Here is a 6,482-nt window from a genome sequence, read left to right on the forward strand (position 1 = left end):
TTTTCTTTTGTGTCTTGAATGAGAAAACAACACATGTTTTAATATTGGTTGTGGAAACCAAACTTTAGCAAGAATAGGTGCAACTCCTCTTTTATTCTAATTCATGAATCATGTTTAAAATTTAAGTCAACAAACACATGGATTATTATATTTGATAAAATTAAAGGGTTATATATGATCACTAAAGTTGATTTTGACTTGAACTCTTTTAAATAACAATAATGGATAAATTAAAAATAAACAATTGATAAGAATTAATTTATAATAGAATTTAATTCATATGTGGTAGATAGTGCAAACGTATTTTAGAATGGCAATAAATCACAAGAGTTAAAATTTAATAAATATTTTATTTTTATTTTAATTGTTTTTAAAGTATTATTTATAAGTTATATATATATATATATATATATATATATATATATATATATATATATATATATATATATATATATATATATAACTTATAAATAATACTTTAAATACAATTAAAATAAAAATTAAATATTTATTAAATTTAGCAGAGCGGCGATTCTGAGGGGAATGGGGAGGTGTGGTCGGCCGAGGAAGCAGGCGGTGATAACGCTGCCGACGAGTGTGAGAGTACTCTCGCCGCACTCAGCAAATCAATTGAGTGGAATCAACGCTTCGTTAGCAAGAACACACATGACCAATGAAGAAAGATTGAAACCAATTTCAAAAGAGGCAAAAGAAGAAAATGAGGAACTGGAAAGGAATCAAGAACAAACATGGGTTGACGTCATCAAAGGTAATTGACTACTCACTAATGGCTTAGACAATGAATATAGAGCTCCAACCATTGTTAATGGTGAAGTTGAAGTTATTATTGAGGAACATGATATAGCATCTGAAGAGAAATTTTGGAAAAATACATTGATAATGTATGTTGTGGGAGGGGATCTTACTATGACTGCAGTGAAGAAGTTTATGCAAAATGTTTGGAATTTCATCTCTCTGCCAAAACTATTTTATAACGATGAAGGGTGTTTTATTATCAAGATGAAATCAAAGGAAGATGTTCTTCGAAAGGTACCATATACCATCTATAAGAAACTAATGTTTCTTCAAGAATGTTGATGCTCTGTTTGTCCTGTATTATTGTCTAATGTTTGGCTAAAACATAAAATAATAGCAAATGGTCAAAATGTGAATCTTGCAAGTTTATAAAGAATAAAACAGGTACAAGCAAGATGTTAGATGGAATGTCATGACATCAACTCATGACATCGCGCCTGCAGAACTGGAAGGAAGATTCAGTTTGTACTTAACAGATACAGAATATTCTATGTGAATATTATGTAATCCTATGTGGCGCATATTTAAAGGTCAAAGAATCAAGTCAGAATATTGAAGAATCAAGTCAGAATATTGAAGAATCAAATCTGAAGATTGAAGATTCAATGGTTTCTAATTTAGGAGATAAATTAGGAAACTTATGATTGAAAGACCTTATTTGTAGCAGAATATTTTCTGCATATTTGTAACAGCAAGAGTGCTGCAATTTGTAAGCCCAAGTCCAACTGGGATCAGGTTATAAATAGAAACCTTTGTAACCTAATTTAAGAGAGCTAATAACCAAAGCTGGGAAGATGTAGTCTCTAGGGTTAGCCGTGTAGGTGAACCACCCGGTGTGTGGGATGGTCACTGATTTGTGCCTCAAAACCTGTAGGTGAGAGGTTTAGTGTAATCACTCAGAAGCTGTGAAGTAATGAGTGAAGTTTTTGTTCTTGGAGGAAGCTTGTAAGCAACTTCAAGTTAACGTTGTGTTTGTGTTTGTAGTGTTGGGAATTAGGCTGTCGATGCAGTGGCTGAGTTGTTGACTGCCAGACATCATTGCTATGATTGGGAGTGGAATGGAGATATTCCATATCTAGGGAGAACCTAGGTAGAGATTGCATTGGGTAGGGTTTAAGTGCGAAGTTGTAAACATGGGAGTTTAGCTTCAAATTAAGACTACTGATAGTGGATTTCCTTCTTGGCTTGGTTGCCCCTAGAGTAGGTTATTTAGAACCGAACTGGGTGAACAATTCTGTGTGTTTTTTATCTTCTGCATTGTTTGTTCAGTTATGAATGTTATGACTTTGTCTATAACATCAGGTTTAAGCTATTCCTGTACAGAACCATGTAAAAAGTATAATTTGGTTATGTATGCTGAATATGTGTGATCCCATGTCTCATTGACTCTTTCCTAAGAGTAATCAAATATTGGGGGATCTTTGTATTCTTCCTGTGCTACATTAATAACAGATCAGATGTCTTGACATCAGGATTGACACTCGAGTCTATCATACCAGAATTTTCAATTGGTATCAGAGCAGGCATCCTGTCTGTTTCTAGATGAGATCCATAAGGGATAAATTCTGGTTGTGGTGAAAACAGAAGAGTGTTTGAACAAAGAACGTTCATATTGTATGGTCCCTTGAAGTGGAGGATGGACCTATATGATTAGACCAACCTGACCTAAGAACTGCGATGTTGGAACGAAGAGTGCTAAGTCCAAGGACTTCATGCGGGAGTGAAGAACTTGAATTTAAAAACAAATTCAACTGGTATCTATGAATAGAGAAGAAGCTCATCAAAACCTTCATGCGGGAGTGAAGATATTGATAAGGTAACCTCTGTTGTTTGTGAGTTTGTCAAGTCAGGATTTTGGTTTGGTCTAATCAGTTGCTTAGTGCAGAAGCAAGCATTGTGCAAGGTTGAGTAGCAATCAATCTGTAGTTGTCATGCTTACTACTAACACTTAAAGTAAGCATTGTGTGAATTCTGTTGATATATGACTATTTTCCGCTGCATAGTCTCTGAGAAACCCTAGGGTTATGAAGGTTCAACAGAATGAATGGCAGGTATTGACAGCTATAATTAAAGTGTCAAAGATACTTGAGTATCCTCTCAAGTCCACTCATAATGGCATGGTTTATTAGAGTTGATGAATGTCACCTGATCAATGATATTCATAATTATCTGCAAATGTGTACCTTGAAATCTTCAAGGTTGAGGTGTTCCTAGAAGGAGGAGCAAATGTCCTATCTGATGTTGGGATATCAAGAACTGGTATGCAGCTACCAGCTGAAGAACATATGTTCTGGTGCTAAACTAATGTAGTGTGAGAATATTGGTTTGGAACCTACTCCTAGTCTGGAAGAGGAGACATCTGGCTAAGTTAATCAGGACACGATTAACATGTGCTCAGTTCCACTAAGAAAAACTCATAAAGGTATTCCTTTCTAATCCTTTATGTTGTACTTTTGAAGAGCCTATATCTGTAAGTTTCCTCTGATCAATGAAACCAGATAAGTATTCATAACCATAGAGCAGTTGTTGGAGCTGAATACTGTGTCTCAATCACAGTGAAATATGGTTAAGAATATGTACTGCCCTAGTTGTTATCCATAAAGGGTAGTATGATTTGAAATCAAGGAAGTCAGATGGATCTGACTAATTTAGTGTTATGCTATGACTAAGTCTGTTCCAGAAACCTAGCTGAGGGAATCTCCTCTATAGGTACAGACCATGGCATCCTTCATCTCAAAATCAGAATTAAAGTCTGAAGAAAAGGTTATTGAGATGCTGACTATTTTATACCTTGATGTGTCTGGATATTGCTGACTATTGGATTATTCTGTTACTAACTTGAGTATTGTCAATTTGACATTAAAGATGTTAACTAAGAACCATGAAGGATGATGTCACATCTGATGTTACAACATCTCAAGATCTTCAGTTATTTTATTTATTTGCCAAGAACAGAAAGTATAAATGTGAAGAGGTAATCAGTCAGAATGACCTAGTGTGAGTAGCAAATTCTAACTGAAAAGCTGGTAAGTACTTTGACGGGAGACTTAGTACTTATTAGGTTTAGAACCTGGATGCCAAGAAGAAGTTCTTCCAACCATGATTCTCAATTATCTTCACCCATCAAAGAAATAGGCAAGAATCTCTGATGTGGGATACTGATTATGTTAAATATCTTGATGGGAGCTGGATACTTACAAAGTCTGTATAAAACAACTCAGACGTGTATATTGAAGATCAATTTATGGTTATACAATCATAGTTTCTTCTATTTCAAGTTACATAATGTGGCAATCTGGATCTTGTGTAGCAAGCAAACTGAGGTTTCTAAACCTGGAATCTGTGGCAAATTCCAAATGAAGGGAACTTCAAGGACGAACATCAAAGATGTCTTAAAGTTGTATATCTTAGGGGGAGTAAAAGAGTATGAAGATCAGCAAAGACAATGTTTTTCTACTGCTTTTCATTTGAAAAGTCTTTCAAAGACTAATCTTGAAGAAAGAAGAACAAAGTCACACAAAAACCTCAGGACATAACTCAAGTCATGTTTATTCTCAAAGACCAGCAAAGAATACTCTTTGCATTATCATCTGACGACATGAATTGATGGTGTGTATCACTTGTTCTGATCTAAGTGCATGATCCAACCTATGCACGAGTCCACCTGGTGCAGTTTGTTCTCAAATAACATTTCTTGATTAAGACTTTGGGTGAAGTCGAGGTATGTTGTTTAAATTGCTCAGGATTATAGAGTCTTTTCATTTTGTTTGAGTCTTGTTTGAGTCCCTCATGTTCTTCTTTCGAATATGAGAAGTGTCTAGAGTCTAGGTTATGATTGTCTAATTGAGTCAATCATAGGGTTTAAGGGTAGTGTTCAGGCATTGTTAAGTCTGAGGTCATTCTTTACAACTGTTTGGTAAAGAATAAAGAGTATTGTTTCGAGTCGTGAACACAATTCGTTTCTTGTGTTCCAAGTCCTCTATAGAGAAGTGTTATCTCTATGGATAGTCAGAGTTTGTTTGAGTTCAGATGAACTTATGTCTTAGGTATCAACATCACAAAGTACATATTCCCTGGTAGAAGGACTGGGAATATATAGAAGTTTGAAGAAGCAACATTATTGTCTAGAGTTTTCTTCTGGTCCTAAACATATTGGACAAACAAGATCATAACAACTTAAGAATAATAGCAAGTAACAAATCGACATGAGAACCTGCAGAAACTAAAGAACTCAGGAACTCAGTCTTATCGCCGCATTTTTATAAGAAAAATTTCCCAAAATAGTTTAAGAGTTTATAATATATAACGATAATAAAAATTATAAATGTAGTAAAATATTTTAAAGGAATATTATTTAGGATTATGAAAAATTAATGACATATTTATTTGACTTTTTTTTAAGCAAAAGTTATTTGAAATTTATATTTAAAATAAAAATAAAATTGTATAAAATATTAAAAATCGAAAAGGTTGATTTAAATTGAGAAGTTTTATGAAATTGTCACATTAGCATAAGATGAGTTTTGTCCTAAATTTATATTAAATAGATTAAATGAATTGAGTAGTTTTTCTTAATTGAAATTGACAAAAGTTAATGTAAGTGACCACTAACCCTAATAAATGTAAAAATATTGTTTTTCTTAAAAATTGTTATCAAGGTTGTATGTATCGTTTCTTAATTAATTGCAGCAAAGAGTCAAACCATTAATTTCATCTTCTAACTACACAAAATTACTGCACAAGAAAAAATTGAACACTTAACAATTAAGAAAAAGATGGAAAATGTCATAGCTAAGTCAATTTGTAACGGCGATGCTCTTCCCTGGATTTCATCTCATAGTTAAGTCAAAAAAGAATTAAAAGCTTGGTTTTGTCGTACAATTAGTTGACATTTGCAGGAACCTTGAAGGAGAAAAGTGAGTTTTGTTTATTATAAAGGACAGTTTAATACAAATCAATTGGAATTTCCAGGATACTCTCGAATTAAATAGGATCAAAAGAACAAAACTCTTTTCTTTTAATTATTTAAATTTGTTCTCTCTTTATAATAACTAATAAAGGACAATTTAATATAAATCTTTTATAATATCTCTTTCCTTTACAATAATTATTATTTTTTTAATATCAAAATAACTTATATTTAAAAATGGAGGGAGTACTTTTTTAGTATATTCTTAAATATTATTATTATTTTAAATTAATTCTTTTAATTTATTTTTTTCACATTATTAATAATAAATAATTCTATAATATAATTCATAATTTATTTTTCTAATATAAAATTTGTTACATTTATAGTAAGATAAGAAAGAGATAAAATGGCATAGTTTTAATGAATGCAGAGATTAGAAAATTAACTACATAAAGAAGACCTAAAATGTTAGGTGAAGTGTAAACTAGTACATTAATGAATTTGATGTATAATTTGTATAATTAAGAACAGACTTTTATGACAAAATAGGGGGAGTACTTTTATTACATTTTTAAATATTATAAATATTATTTTTATTAATTTATATTTTTCATATTATTAATAAAAAATAATTTTGTATTTATTATTTATGATAGATATGGGTGTAATCGATTAGGTTTAGACCGATTTTCAGTAAAAATGATATATGAATCAATGATATCTCCACCAATTAGCACTAGGCATCACAAGGTTG

This window comes from Vicia villosa, linkage group LG1 (genome assembly GCF_029867415.1).
Source record: "Vicia villosa cultivar HV-30 ecotype Madison, WI linkage group LG1, Vvil1.0, whole genome shotgun sequence".
NCBI lineage: Eukaryota > Viridiplantae > Streptophyta > Magnoliopsida > Fabales > Fabaceae > Vicia > Vicia villosa.